General features: G+C 40.7%; 1 protein-coding gene across 1 annotated transcript in view; it reads right to left on the bottom strand.

Moving 5' to 3' along the window:
- VSTM2B (V-set and transmembrane domain containing 2B) overlaps positions 1-16,026 on the bottom strand; it is a 45,595-nt gene that overhangs the window by 22,004 nt on the left and 7,565 nt on the right. The window lies entirely within an intron of this gene.

The raw sequence follows: 16,026 nt of genomic DNA, 5'->3' as shown, positions 1-16,026 counted from the left end.
AACTATAAAGTGCTTTAATGAAGAGCCACAGAACTACTTCTTGCTAGTGTACTGGTCCGGTTCGGGGTCTCTTTCGGGGGTCTGTGCCCCGAGTTGATTACTCAGTTACTGTCACACTTCCAAACTCGCTATGTTTATTACTTGTTAAAATACACTACGGGAAAAAAACAACACTATTGATTTAGAATACAGTATCATAAGGAGAGAATGTTTCTGTGGATCAGCTGTTTCCCAGGAAAGCTTCCCAATTAAAAAATGAAAGTGCTCACAAGTCAAGTTTTTAAAGTCATTACAGTGAGTCACAATCACAAACCATGGTTTCCTTTTTTCTGCAGTTGACTAATGAGGGAACAGTGCATTTTAATCAATTTGAGGTGCCCTTCTAAAATCTTTTGTGTTTTTCCTCTGAAATTCCATTAAGAGTCACCATTTTATTCAGCTTCATTTAATCACTGGCATGGCGTAAGAAGTGGATTGTATGGCCCAAAGAAAGTTTACCTTGTATTTTTAATGCTTTCATTCTGTATCAGGATGCAAAGCTGGATATGTGAGGATTTCTACTGAACGACTCATTTAGAAACACTCATTTTTGGAATAACCAAATCTGGCCAGTTTTTAAACGTGTGCGAGTACCTAGCTTCCCAGCTAACTTGGCTTGCCAAATAGCCTGCTGGAGGCGTACGTGGCTGGGCAGCCCCCCAGCTGCTGGCTCACTGCAAGGAAGCCTGCCTGCCTGCCTGCTTTCCATCAGGAGGTTTCAACAGACTTCACGTGATCCTGAAGAACACTGAAATTGCATCAGATCCCTATTTCCTGTTGGAAATCATTTATTCAGAACACTTTCAATCTTTCCTACTGATCATATCATGATCAGTATCTATCAACATTCCTCCAAAAGGCCTACGGCAGCTTGCCCAAAGAGCAACTCCCTGCTCCTCTCTGTACTCTTTACCTGGTGCTTGAACTCCGCCAGCAAGCAGAGCCAGGCAGGTGGAGTCTGACCCAACCAATCACAAAAAGCTTTTAATGTGATGATTACTAAACTCCATTTAGTCAAATAGTCTAATAATCACCTTATGTTTTGCTTTTTCACCCAGAAGCTCAGTGTGCTTTGTGCAGGAGGTAAGCATCATCATTATTTTTTCATATACTGCCTTAAGTCATCTAGCATTGCAGTGAATTTTATTACCACCTTGCCACAGTCCTGGTGTAGTGTTTTACTTGCTATGCCAAGTTAAGGAAAGGAAACACCATCAGGACAGAGATGCTTGAGATAATAGATCCAGCATCGGCTAACCTCAGCAATAGTTAATCTGGTCAAATCTCAAGAACAGGTTAGTTGGCTCCTCTCCTAAGAAGGCAGCTCCACAACTTTGTGTCTCGCTGAACAGTGCAGTGATTAGAAAACACCTAATGGCTAAACAAAATGCATTGTCAGATGATCAGCATTCAAAGGCAAAAAATACGTAAGGAATGATAAATGGAAGCTCTTAGTAGCTGACGGCTTTGACTTGAGCATTGCTTTCTTCTACTTTCTTAATAACTGCAAAGGATTCTCTGATTGCCTTTAAGAACCAGTTGGCTTTTTATATCAAATTACTATGGATACTGAAATATACATGAAAGTATATGTGAAATAATGATAAATCATATTTGAAAAACTTTTACTCAATTTAGTCTTAAATTAAGATTAATTTAACTTAATTTAATATTAAAATTGATATAGGAGAAAAAAGTCTTCTGAAATTGCAGCATTATTAAAATTTATAAAGGCTAGGTATGTAAAAATACCCAGTTCGTGTTAAGTGAGTTTTGTTTTTAGATATAAAAAAAGTAATCAAAATGAAAAGGAAAGGCAAATGCATTTAAAATTATTTCTATTTTAATAAATCTAAGATTGTTACTGTAGTTATTGTATTGCTGAAGTGAAGACAGTTTTATCTTGAATATGTCCCTTGATTTATACCATTAAATCTTTGGTTCTACTGTATTTACTACTCACCAAAATTGATCATATATATAGCAGCTGAACATTCAAGTAATGACATCTGCGTATGCAATTAAAGTAAGGAATTAGGAATACAAGTGCATTTTATGTTCTGATCTTCTACTAAAGTTATAATGGGGGGCTTTTATGCTCTAAGCTGACTTGCAAGTGTTCTGCACAAATCATTTTGCTCTTAGGATTGTAACAACATTTGAAGTCATTTATTGATTTGAACCTGCCAGTAAAAGGGACTTCTACTGCACAGAAGCTATCACCTGCCTATGCTCATGCCCTGAACAGCTGCTGAAAGCCAGGAATACCACAGAGGGAAGCTACCTCTGCAGCTGCTGGCCCTGCAGCAGCATCCATGCCAGCAGATCTCAGTGAAGTTAGGGAAACTATTCAGCTGCTTGAAGTGAAGACTGTGTTTTGCTGATTACATTATTTTTTTGCTTTAACTGTCAGTCAAATATTGCATCAGCTGTGTGGCAGATAGGTACTAATATTTTACAGTTGAGCAAGCTGAAATCAGTTGCTTTTACAGACACATCCTACAGCATTTTCATAGCTTTCCACTTGCAAAGCAAATCTGAGTAGAGAAGATTCTCTCTGCTCTTGGATAAGTTAAAACATTGGAGCATTTGTTTGGCAGCAGGATCTTTAGGCACTCTATTCAAGCAACTCCATCCCTAAGCTGTCCTCTAGGGGATGGTGACAGAGTGAACCACTGACGCCCCCATGCTGCTTTCTGGGTCCTGGATAATGCTCCTTTCTGGGGAAAAGGAATCTGAAAGGGACCATCGGGTGAAACCAGTAGAATTTCTCCCCAAGGACAGTTACTTTTGTTGTCTCTTTAACGTAGTCCTAATCTCATATTTAGGTATCAGCCTAATCCTCATTTGATACTAAAGGAGGGAGCATGACGGACCTCAGGAGTGCAATGGCCATTAACAGCAGAGAAGTATCTGGCCCTTTAAGCAGACACCGAGAATTATGAAACTCATAATGCAAAACCGCTCTTGCTGTTGCTGGACCATGTTTTATAGCAACTCATGAAATCCCATAAGTGATTCCAGCACTTGGTAGCTGATGACATTTAAGAACATTTCTCCCTGTAATTTTTTTAAATGGGTAGCAACTCCATTATTTGAAAAACCAGAATACTTCCTAATGGCTGCTTCAGGAGCCTTTAATTCATATCCTGCTGTTTGGAGTTAATCCATTCAAAAATTAAAACAGTGTGGGTCACCTTCAAAAAGGATAAAACTGCAAAAATCGTCCAACTTTTACACGTACAAAGCCGATGTGTAAGACGTTTACCTTGAGTTGGTATAAAAGCTCTACAGTATTCTCTGAGACTATCCATTTCTACCATATTTAAGCGACAATCATCTCTGCCCTAAATCCTCTGGTAGAAAAAAAACACTATTCTTAGACGCCTTTAAGAGACTTGTTTTCCTCATTAGAAGGAGGTGTTTTCACAGCCACGGGGCCAGCTTTGCCCCTGGTGATGGCAAGCAAATGCTTCTGCAGATCCCGTCCGTGAACATTTACGGTGCTTGTAGTGGTGCGTGCTCGCGCCACTGCAGGCAGGAGCGCGATGGAGCGTGCTGCAGAGCGGCTCCCAGGGCAGGGCTGTTTTCACACAAACCTCTAGAGCCCAGCATGTGTCCCCGGGAATCTGAGTGTGCTGATGGGATGCTGACTGGCTCCTGAAAACTGTATTATCTTTAGAAAACAAGTGAGGGGTACAAGTGAGTATTGGATGTAAACAACCAAAACCCAAGGAAGAGAGAGATGCTAATATGCGCACGTCTGCTTCCAGCACAGTGACCTTCACCGTGGAGTTTCCGCCTCAGTGTAGCTCGTAACAATAGACTGGCAACTGCCAGCCTGTTGCTTTTAAAATGTCACTGGTTTAACATCAAATCAGGAGGTATAATTGCATTTTCCCTTCCTTCCCCTTCCCCTCCCCCTGGAGTTCCAGTTCCAATCAGGCCCAAACCAAAATGACAGGATATTTGTATTCCCCTAAGAAGTTTTTAAAAGGTCATAAATGCTGCAAATTCAAAGGATCTACACTGTTTTCAATATACATGATTACTTTCTTATTTCCCATCTGCAAACAGTAGGCCACACTGTCTTGAGGTTTTTCCTGAGTCTAGATGATACACAGAAGCCTCACACAATGTTTGAGACAGGACTGATTACTCTTATATTAGGTATTCAGGGTTAAAACTGTCAAACTATGCTATCTCTTTTGCTAGATTTATTTATTCTTAGTTTGGATAAATGAAGTTTCCACCAAAACACTTCATGTTACTTGCCATAAAACTGATCTAAGATAGAAAGCATGTTTCCACATTTTAGCTAGATCCAATTCTTGCTTTATGCAGCAAATGCATTTTAATTGCTTCTCGTTTCTACTTTACCTAGCTTTATTATCAGATATTCTTTGTTACATGATCTAACAGTATGAGAGACTCATGCAAGAGCAGAGAAATGGAAGGCATTGTATATTCAGAATAATACAACAATAACTCATCTTCTAGGGTACCAGGCTTATAGTAGAATCAAAAGCTGTCAGAAACTCCACGCAGTAAACTTCATGTGGAAGTTAATAAAAGGCACGATGCCAACAGTGTAAATGTAGAGCACGATGGCAAGAGAAGACGGCGGGTATAAACTGCCCCCGTTCGGGTCTGTCCAGGTGTGGGGTCACCGGGCGTCAGCTCGGACTGCAGCAGCTCGGCGCCGCTTTGGCTCCGCTGCTGAGCGCGACGCTGGCGTGCGGCAGCCGCTGCCGGCCCCCGCGGCTTCCCGCTGGCTGGCCGCGTCCCCAGCCAGACCATCTTTATTGCCTTTATGTCACCTCAGTTCTACTAAATGGTTTAGCGATAACGGGCCCAAACACAGCCAAGTCACTCGACAATTTTTCTTCAGTCGTTCGTGTACACGTGCAATATCCCCCAGCGCAGGGAGCAGGTTTGGTAAGGACAGACCTGGCATGACCGACTGCGATGTAAACACACACCCTCCCTGAGGCAACCCCAGCGCACGGAAAGGGAGCGAGGAAACTCACTGGGAAGGGCTTGAATAAAGTGGATCACCTAGAGACAGCGTAGCAGAGTAAAAGCCAATTCAACTGAATTTTGGGAATTGCAAAAAATCCTGTGCTTTGCAGAAGTATACTAAATTCAGGGAAGCAGCCAAGTTTCAACATTACAACGAGAAGCTTTGTCTCCAGGAGACACCAGATGGTGTGGGAAAGAGAGTATTACTGGCCTCTACCTAGATCCTGTAGTTACTCCCTCTGAGTAACACATTTGGTTTTAACTTACATCAGAGTCTTTATAAATTACACAAGATTATTGTCCTATCATCAGATTATAGTATCTTACACTTTTATAACAATTATTATAAAAGAATATTTTATAAATTAAAAATGAACACTTGTCCTGCCTCTGGGGGAAAAATAATATACTCATCCTTTAAAAGAGACAAACGGGTTGGTAAAACTCCAAACTCTACACATTCAGGTCTAAAAAGTATTTTTAACAACTATTTATCAACATCCTGATTCATCACTTTCATAAAGTCATATAATGCGGAATTGAAGCCAAAAAGCCAAAATATTAAAAAAAAAATAGATATCTTACTAAAGAAAGGTAAATCCAAGAGAGAACGCTATCGAGTTAGGCAATGCTCACTTCTCCTGGGCTCACAGATACTAGTACCATCTCCCACGTAGAAAATTGACATGGATTCGACCTCTAACAACTCCCAGCATCTCAGGAGAAAAAGATCCACACGAGAAACCAACAAATTAGAAACGATCTGCTGCAAACTATTAAAAGCTTAGGCCTTGGTTCTGCAAACATTTATGTGTGAGCTCCAATGCAAGTGCCTCAGTAATCCTTCAACTAGTAATGTAAAGGGTGAGCAGCTGGACCTATTGCACAAGATTTAAAGAACACATGTTCCCATGTACAAAACTGGACAGTCTGCTTTATTTTTTAAAAAAGAAGCTAAAATTATTCCTCTTTTTTATTATTCACCCTGCCAGGATCTCATCGTGCTAGGCTCTGTACAAGTACAAGCTAAAAAAGTCGAAAGAATTAGAAATTCAAGTCACAGCTATCCAGTTTTTTCAAAGGAGACTCAATGGATGACTAGAGAATTAGTATAATTACTGCAACATCACAGATACTAACCAAATAAAACCTGATTAACTGGAGGTGGGGAAATGAGTTTTATTTGTTTAGAATGCATTGATTTTTTTCCCTCTTGTTTTGTTAACAACAAATGCCTGATAAACTATTTGAAGAAAAAAGGTTGCTGTTAAGAAGATGTCTCTTGCATCTTTGCAGTCAAGGGCTGAAACTAAAGCTAGTATGAAAGAAAAATTTGATTAAACACTGTTGTATTAGATTTCCCAATCTGGCTGCTAGGTAGCTTCCGCAAGCAAGCGATGAAGGCAGAGAAAATAGTGCTCTCGCAGAAGAAGTGAGAAAGCAACGGCAGCATGCAAAGCCGGCACACCGTGACGCAACGTGTGCTCCGCAGCAGGACAGCCTCTGGGCATGGCCTCACCATGCTGGATATCCAGAGAGGTGTGGTGACCTTCCTGTGCTTCCCTGGGGGCCTCTTGCCAGGACCAATGATGTTAATCACAATTTAAAATAAAACAAAATACATTTTCCTTTATATATCTCTCTACATATATATATATACATATATATGTGTATTTATATATTTCTGCATGAGATTTTGAATTTTCAGAGTTAAAACTGGACTAGGCATTATTCTGCTTTAAATGACTGGTAATATTTTCCATACTAAATGCCTTTATAAAAGCAACCTGAGCACTGCAGATGTTGGGATATACTCCAAAAGGACATAAGGTACTGCAACTGTTAGTTAGGGATTTAAGTACGTTGCATGCCAATGTACTAAGTCTTTGAATCACGGATGAGTGAGATAGCAAGAGAAACGGTGTTGACAGATGGAGTGAACCTGGATAGCTGATACAGCAAAACCCATGGCCTTTGTTAAATAAATGCAATCAGAAAATGTACAGAAACCCCGTCTTGCCAATTAATACTGCAGCAAAAAAGAAAGAGTGCAAGGAAAAGAAAAGTGAAAGTAAAGTAAGAATGTTATGCTATATATAAAACACACAAACATGGAGAAATATTTGGCACAAACATTTCGTATTAAACACAGCAAATCTGGGCCGACACTCAGAAAGGCTTCTCAGTATTTAATTAATTTTCCTTTAAAACTCAAGACTGTTTATTATTTTTTAAAGGAACTATATTCAGCTGCTCTCTGCCTAAACCACAAAAACCTATCCACTTAATAAAAGAATGCAACAGAACAACTGAAGCCAACAGTTTCAGAAAGCATCCATTAATTTTGGATGCTACAAGTTTTAGATGTCTCCCTTAATGAGCCTGAATGTAAACATGCTCTTAATAATTCTGCCAAAACTAGGCTAGTAAGTCGATGTCTTCATTTATCAGCTGAAACACCTGACCTAACATCGTACAAATGAATTAGATGGTCTGACTTAATTATTTGTATCTTTTTTCTTTTATGAGGTAAAAAGAAACTTTGGACCACTCAGCTACCCTGGCTATGGTAAGAAACTAGGCTGGATGAAGATGCCCATCGTCATGCTGACTCAACCGCAGGCAGCTGGCCTGATGGTCCCCAGCACCTTCTGGACCTCCAAGGGCCAGATGCATTGGACAAAGAAGGGAATGTGAAAGGATGTGTAATTTTTCAGTTAGCAGATAACCCTTTTATCAATAATATATCTCTTCAGCCAGTTGGTGAATCAACCTGCAACCCACTGTTTCAGGAAGACTGCTAGAGACCGTGGCTCCTAAATTAAAATTGAAATGACTATTTTCTTCAAGCAGGATCAATTACTTTCTACGGTTTCCTCCCTGCTCACTGTAGTTAGAAAGCTGCTGCCTGATACACACAGAGGAATAAGCACTTCTTGGGGAAGCAGCTCTGTGGGAGCCTGTTGAAACATTAACATCTTATAGCCATGGTAGGAGGGACTGAGATGGAGAACAAGTCCATCTGCAAATTGAACTGCTTCTTCCCCGAAATGAGTAGACCTATCAGAAAACAGTGAGCAGGCTGTATCAGGCAGACGCTGGAAAAGAGATTTGTTGGAGACTATGTCCAAAGCTGGGGAGCTTTGGAGCCCCAGCAAGTGACTTGAGGAACAGAGAGATGCATCCGCAAGTGGTGCTTCTCTCTCTGGTTCTGGATCCTGGCTGGGAAGGTCAGAGCTTGATCTTTGACTTGTCCAGTTTTCTCTTCTGTAATTTGTCTGCACACCACAAGTTTAAAGTAATTCTTCTCAAAAGATAAAGAATTGTTCAGCCCCAAAGGAACAACAACATCCCCAGAATTTATGGGATTTAAGTCACTTTTCTTGGTCACAAATTGCCCAGGAATAGGGGTCAAGGAGAGTGTTGCGTGAGAAGACCTGGGGAGATGCTACCACAAATGAAGAAAAAACGATCAGAACTGAAAAGCAGGTGGCTCTTGAGTCCTCATCCTCCATGTGCAGTTTCTGAGGTTTTTCTCAGTGTTCATAGGGAAATGAAGGATTAAAAATAATCCTTCCTCACCTCCCTTTTCTCTGATCTGAATTGGTTAACTCCTGATGGGTGTTCTCTGCTTCAGCTCTTTGTAAAGGCAAAAATAGAGAACACTAAAACCTAATCTCAGCAGTGAACTTGGTATGTGCACACTATGAATTCTGTAGTCCAAAGTAGTAACTAATAGTCAATTCCTAGCAGGCAGAAATTTGTCAAGCGGAAAGATGATGGGCAGAAAATACTGGTTACACATAAAGCACAATAGTCAGAGCAGGCATTGAACATATGTGAAGACGGATTTAGTGAAACACTCAGGAGAGTTTAACAAAACTTTAAACAAGGTTTTGCCAGTTTAAAATATTGATAATGATCTCCATAGCACTACATAAGTTCCAGCAATTTATCTGAAAAAACATCCTGGAAAAGAGTCCAAGACAAAAGATCTTCAGGAACTGAATTAGTGGAGATGAGCAAATAGTTCTGACAAAGTGTTTCGGGAACAAATAGGTCTATATGCAATTTTTTAAAAACTGCAATATGTTATTTGTTCACAGTGGGACCCACTGGAGTAAGCCTACCTGTGCCTCCAGATGCTGCCCTCCGAAAGCCCTCCCGACTGTGCGGGTATGCTAATGCAGGCAACCGAGCTAGAAAAGTATGCTTGGATGTATAAATAGGTGTCTCCCTACCTTGTCTTTTATGTGGGCAGCAGTCTCGATGCTAAGACATCACTTTGCTCTGATTTAAGCCTTTTACTTAAGGCTCAATGGAAAAGAATTTCATGCAGAATGATTAATACGGTAACTGGCAGGAAGGCTCGCTGTGTCGGGGTCAGACGTGGGGGACTTCAGCTCTAACCCAGCACTGCCAACGCATAGTCTGTCTCAACTGCACACAGCTACAAGCTGCTCAGCTCAACACTCATGCTCAGCCTACTGCAACCAACAGGCAGAGGATAAAAGTACATTTTTGATTAACCACAGCATAAATGATATCATTAAGCAGAAAAATATTTGAATCAAGCATTAATGGCTCTATAAAAATAACGCTAGAATTTAAACATTTACAGCTACTTAAATATTAAGGCCTTTACTAATCAGAGATTAATCCACCATGTAAAATAGATATTTGTTTAAATAAATCGTCTACACTACTAGTTAGAGATAGTTATTTCCAATATGCAAAAAGGCTCGGTTTTATTTTGGTCTTTTTTAGATGAGTCTCATAATCCTGCACAAAGTCGACTATACTACATATTCTCCCTTAGAGCTCTTCACATAGAGCAGTGATCTTGCTAACACTCAGTAGTTCCTGCCACTGTGGAGTTTAGGTTTTGATGAGAAAATTAGAAAGCAGTTATGATAAGAGTCATAACCAGAATTAATTTAGCCACAATAATGTTAGTGGCTGGATGCTGCAAGGAAAACTCAAAGTATATATTACACTTCTCCATTCCAGCAAAATCAGTATTTTTCTTGCAGTTGTGAGTGCACTTTGGTTTTATTCCAATACTTCTCACTTCTGCCACTGCACATGAAAATTCAGTCTGTTCTCCCAGCATTATTATTCTGTGTATGCAAGCTCTACATACGATATTTCTGCTTTTCTGTTTTTGTTGCATCTTAGCAACAAAGCCCCTCCAAGCCATGCTTTATACCTCCAAACAAATCCATTGCTCTAACAAGTGGGGAGACATTTGCACTCTGGATGATAGGTGGGCCTTTTGCTATTAACATTGCGCCAAAGATTTAATAGCCAGCTGTGAGAGGTGACCACAAAATCTCCATTCCTAGTTGCCTTTAAACATCACAACCTTTGCATAGTTCATTTTACACCGATTATCAACATTGTAATATATTATCTGCTATCATATCATACTGCTGGTTACAATTTTGTAAAAAACTAATTTCTGCTATCAGGGAAGGACTCTTATCAAGTCCAACTTCATGGCCTTGTTGTGTGGATGAGAAATGCCAAGTCAATTAGGCAGGCTTGGCTGGTTAATGAGACTCTAGTGAAGTGCATCACAGTGAATCATGGATTAGCAAATGATTACTGAAAGTCCTGATAATAACAAGCAACATTTTTCTGCATTAGGAAGCTCGTCTGTTGCCTATAGTTTCTCTGCCAATATGATATCACCAGATCAAAGCAAGAGTCTGCAAATCAAAGGCAGAAGGTTGGTGATATTGGTCATGGCTAAAATTAAACATATTAATTCATTTTCAAAATAATTCTCATGTTAGCATAGCTCTAAAGAGAGAAGCGAGAGGGATCTGTTGGAATAATCTGTGGCTTTCTACATGTGTAGAAATAAAGCAAAGAAAATAGTTATCAACCACCTAAAGGGTGCTGAAAGGAGAGAGAACGGTAGGAGGGCTTGTGCAGAAACTACAAAAACGAAGCTCTGTTTGCCTGGGCAATTGCTGGGGCTCATATGGCAAGAGCAAGACCCGAGAAGGCAGGAGGGCAACAGACACTCGCTGCCTGGGGATGCACCCCCCTGGGCACCCCACTTTCCTGGGAGGCAGCGAGTGGCAGGACGCCACGCTGGAGGCTGCGGGCCGCGAGCCCAGCGTTTCTGCCATGAGCACAGGCTAACTGCACCCTGCGGTCATGGGTCTAACACAGCCTGCAAAAGATCTTGTCTTTGCATGGGTAAAGCTAATACCAGAAACAATTACGACAGCAGATGGATTTCCCCCTCCAAGGGAGCTGCAATAATGACTTATACTCTTAAGATATTGTCATGGTTATTTATCTTTTCTTGCAAGAACTTTTTTTGTTGTTTTTGCTGTACTTGAATCAACCTTTGTATGTAGCAACAAAGAACTCAGTCTTTTTGCCAGTTATTTTTGACCTTTTCTTGAGCAATAGCTGATACCTTTTCAGACTCTTTGTCTAATGGTAGGGGTTAAGCTAAGACTAAAACATTCACCCGATTGCACTTGAACTTGCAGCTTACCCAGGTAGAAAAAATAGCTGCGCTTTTGTCACAGAGCTGCTTCCAAAAACACTGAACAACTGCTTGGGCTGTAACTTTATATGCTATTAGATTGTACTGCATGGAAAATTTTCACAATATTCCACACAGACAGGAAACTGCCTTTGTAGTTTATGAAACATTAATACCGTAGCATGAATTTATATAGGGGCATAATTAGAAATGATAGCCTGGAAAAATAATCTCATTTACAAAATTAAACTTGTTAAATTAAAAATGCAGCCAGCCACTCACCTTTTACTCTTCAAATATATTAGATGACTATATTTTTATGAATTCTGCAAAGTAATTGATAGGTTTTAGAACAACATTGATAATATACAAAAGCACATTACACGAGCGAATGTTTTGGATGTCATGAATCCACTGTTAATTATAGAAAGGCCTTCTTACAAATGTAGGATACCATCTGTCCTAAAGCTGTATTTTAGAAAAGCTTTCTGCCTGCATTCTGTGCATCTGTACTTTGCCATTGCACTCAAAATAAATAGAGAGGATGCTATGTACAAGTTTATGAATAAATGACAAATTACTAAAACTGTCGGTCCAGATTATTCAATCGCTTCATCATGAGTCAGAAATCCTACTTACGTTTCTTCATCATCTGCATTTACACATGCTCCTTCAAAGCATGTCTTTTTGTTGTCATTGTTATTACACATTTTAATGGTTGGTTAGATTTGTCAGATTTTTGCAAATTCAATGAAATGCCAGGCAGAGAAAGCACATCAAATGCAACATTGCTTCTAGTAAAGAATTATTGTTATTTCAACATTTGACTTGTGCGGGTGTTGAGAGAGAGAGAGGGAAGGGAACAATGTTCTCCTGATACTGCTAATACTACATACTAATGCTGCCCAAAATCCTTTTTATCTTGGACTCAGCAATGATTTTGGTTTTAACCCTGCCTTTGAACCAGAGGTTTTGTGAATCTTTGGTTTTATAGTCTTTTGGGGAGAGACTGGATCTTACAATCTCTAGGACAGAGGACCAGGAAAACCTTTGTTCCAGGGAAACTATGAACAATAACACAGGTGAATTGGAACTAGCGTTAGTAAGACCCTCTAGCTATGACATTATGGAAAGGAAAGAAAATACCAGCTTGGGGTGGCATGAAGCTTGTGGCTTTTTGTTCAGCTGCTTGTTGCCATGGTTCACCTCTCATGCCCAAGTAGCTCAAATTTTCTGGCAGGTTCTGGTAGGCCACAATGACATCCATGGTGTCAATCATTTCTACCCAACCATCTTAGCAGGAGAAGGCACGTGGAGCCCATGATATTGGTGGACTCCACAGGGATCCCGTTCCGACTCCTATAGGCCAGGTAGAAGTGCCTGGCACAGGCAGTGGGGTGACCTGGAGCCCTGGTTGCCTGGGCAGTGGCAGGCACTTATGGAGCCCTTCTGAGTGGCAGCAACAGCAGGTCATGGCCCCTTTGGGTCATTCATTCCTTCCAAATGTTATGCAAAATCTGGATATTCTTCAACAGAGATTTAGAATCCATGGAGCAATCCACATTCAACAGCCAATATTCTCCACCCTGCAGGTGTGATGGAGAAGCACCAGGGTTGGAGAAGGAGCACCAGTTCCTGAGAAGGAGTCATCGGATTTAGTTTCAGCCTCTTCATCTCATACTCCTTTCCGTATAATGATGTCTAATCACAGAATGTATGAAACAGGAGATTGTGTCCGTCACTAATTTTGTGCTCAGGGCGAACATTTTCTCTGTTCTTTGAAAATCTCTGTAGATGAGACCCTTACAGATGGACACACAGTGACACGCTCACTAATGTTCTTGCAGGTGGAGAGTGGACCTCTGCACCACGCTGTAATCTCAGGCTAGCTCCTCTTTTCCATGACCATCAGCTGAGTACATTTTTATACACTACTGAAATACACAAAAATACACTGTCCAATTTGAGAAAACTTCTAAGTAAGTAATTATAAAGTACTTTTTGCAATTTCCTATGTAATATCCTTTCAGAGTTGTCCTGCTTTCTTTTCCTCTGAATGCATATTCAGAGCAGGCAGATTTGTAGACACACAATGAGAAGCTGATTTTGAAAAGAGGTAAATAAATTGCACTGGCTGGGAAAGGCCTTGCTGCCCTTTTCGTGATGCACATACAACTTGCTACAAATTCTTTACTTTGCATTTTTATCACAAAGATAAATGCAATTGTCAATCCTGTTCACATTTCTTTTTGACAGCTACATAAAAGTAATAGTCAGGGTGCCAAAAAAAGCTTTCATTAATTCTTCTGTTTATTAAGGTGAAAAAAGGAGGATTATCTAGCAAACAAAGAAGGATAAAGAAATCATGAGTTTAATGTTTGCTTTTTTTTTTCACCCAGAGAATTTACCTTTTGCATGGTTTCTAACCCCCAGGATGACTCTCAGCAGCTCTTAGAACAGACCAAAAACTTTTGGATTTCTGCAAGTTTCTTTGAGTACTACACCACTCCAGCACTGAAGGGCAAGTGAAACACTACACAGTATTGCTGAAATTTAATCCTGGGAATCTGACTGTACTAATAAAAAAAAGAAAAGAAAATGTGTTCTTATTGACCGAGTGATGTCTACTATAAAAAATGATCTCAGTACTGCTTTTTACATATGTGTGTATCCATACACACACATACATATATAGATAGAGATATGGGGGTCATTTCATCAAAACCATCTTGAGAAAAGATGCTCCTCAGTAAATCCTCTTCCTATTGAAAATTTCTATTGGAAACAATCTGGAGCAGAAGAAAGCCCGAGTGCTGTCATGTAGCTGACACAAAGTCTACCAAAACTTACTCTTCTTGGCACCATAGTGCAATGAGTTATAGCCCAGCAGGACACGGATTAGCTACCTGCAGTGCCAGGAAAGTGAAACAGAGAAAGATATTTGCCCTCATGACTACCGCCAATGGGAAAAACATGAAGAGATGGTTGTGGACAGAGAAATCCTCCTATTGCAGAGTGGGGCTGCTGATGGAAGAAAACACGGAAAGCTCCCGGCGTGGCTGCCTCGCCAGGCATCATCGCCTCGGACAAGGTCAGCAGAGTGCCGGGCTCAGATTGCCTTGCCTCCAAGGGGTTCCTACTCGCTTGGGTCCAGCTTGGAAAGCAGCTCAGAAAGCAGCTAATTCCACCAGACTCGAGCTTGCTTGTCCCAGATTGTACCTCAGAGAGTGGAAAAGCAACAAAAAAATGACAGAAGCAGGCACCTGTGGCTAGGGAAAGGTGGTCACCAAATATAGTAGGAGAGAAGGAGGGTGAAAAGCCCTCCAAGGAGAACTGGAGGAATCGGTGGTTTTTACATAGATGACATCTGGATTCTCTGCACATAGGGTAAATACTCATAATCTCAGGTACTTATGTGAGTTTTGATTCTTTATCTTTTTCTCAACACTGTTTTCTTTCCTTTTTTTAAAAAAAATCTTTCTTGTATCCTTTGCATTTTTGTTACTATGGGCAGGAGAGCAGTACTTACTGGATTCAGATTTTGGGAAAACAGCAGGCCTCAGAAGAGAAACAGGAGCTTGAAGTCGCTGATAATAAAGATTGATAAATTTAAAAATTGTTTGAATTTCACCAGAATTGTATTTAGCCCTGGCTTACCGTAACCTCCTGCCTTGCTGTGAGGTTTTTGAACACAGAGATCGTGACTGTTTAGGTGAGGAAGAAATCTGGTCCTCTGCAGGACAGGGAAAGGGCAACATGTCCCTGAGCAACACGAGACAGGATCCAGTCTAAATTACCACACTAAAATTGCCTTATTTGTCCTTCTCGTGTGATCGGGATGCAGCAGTCTTAGGACAATTAGTTCCGACACTTTTAGTGTTTCAGCGTGGAGCTGCAAGCCCCTAACCTTTTATCACATCTATTTAGTTGTATATCCACCGTTCAGGGGACAATTAAAAACGTGATGCATGTTCTGGGTTGGCAGAAAAACGCAGTACTAATTCATTTTCTGGCTACAATAGTCCAGCTGTGTTTCGCCTCCCCTTCCTTCTTGCATTCACATCGAAAGCTACCTCCCCTCTTCCATTGCCTTTTACACAAACACACAAATTTGCCTCTCCATGTGTTTATGCCTGCGTATATCTTCAGGGTCATTTTTACAACACCTCTTATTAGTACAGAATAAGTAAGACATTCTCCAGAGGTCTGAGTCTGCAGGGTATGAAGTTCTTCCGTTGGTTTAGGTTTGGTTCAGACTCCTCTAAATGCGATCATAGGGCTCTCATTTTCAGACACGCCGAGGTCCACAAAGCACGCCGCTGAACCCGCTGCTAGCGCACTGCTGTGTGCTGTTACCCACAGCCAAAGTCCCACGCTACCTTTCTACTCCCCTTTGAAGGAATCACTGTCTTTATCTGCGAAGGAAACAAGCAGCTTGCCTGCCACAGCACTTAGAA

This window comes from Rhea pennata, chromosome 13, assembly GCF_028389875.1.
Source record: "Rhea pennata isolate bPtePen1 chromosome 13, bPtePen1.pri, whole genome shotgun sequence".
In the NCBI taxonomy this organism is placed as follows: domain Eukaryota; kingdom Metazoa; phylum Chordata; class Aves; order Rheiformes; family Rheidae; genus Rhea; species Rhea pennata.
Note: the sequence above shows the minus strand (reverse complement) of the source record. Positions and strands in the feature narration are given on the sequence as shown.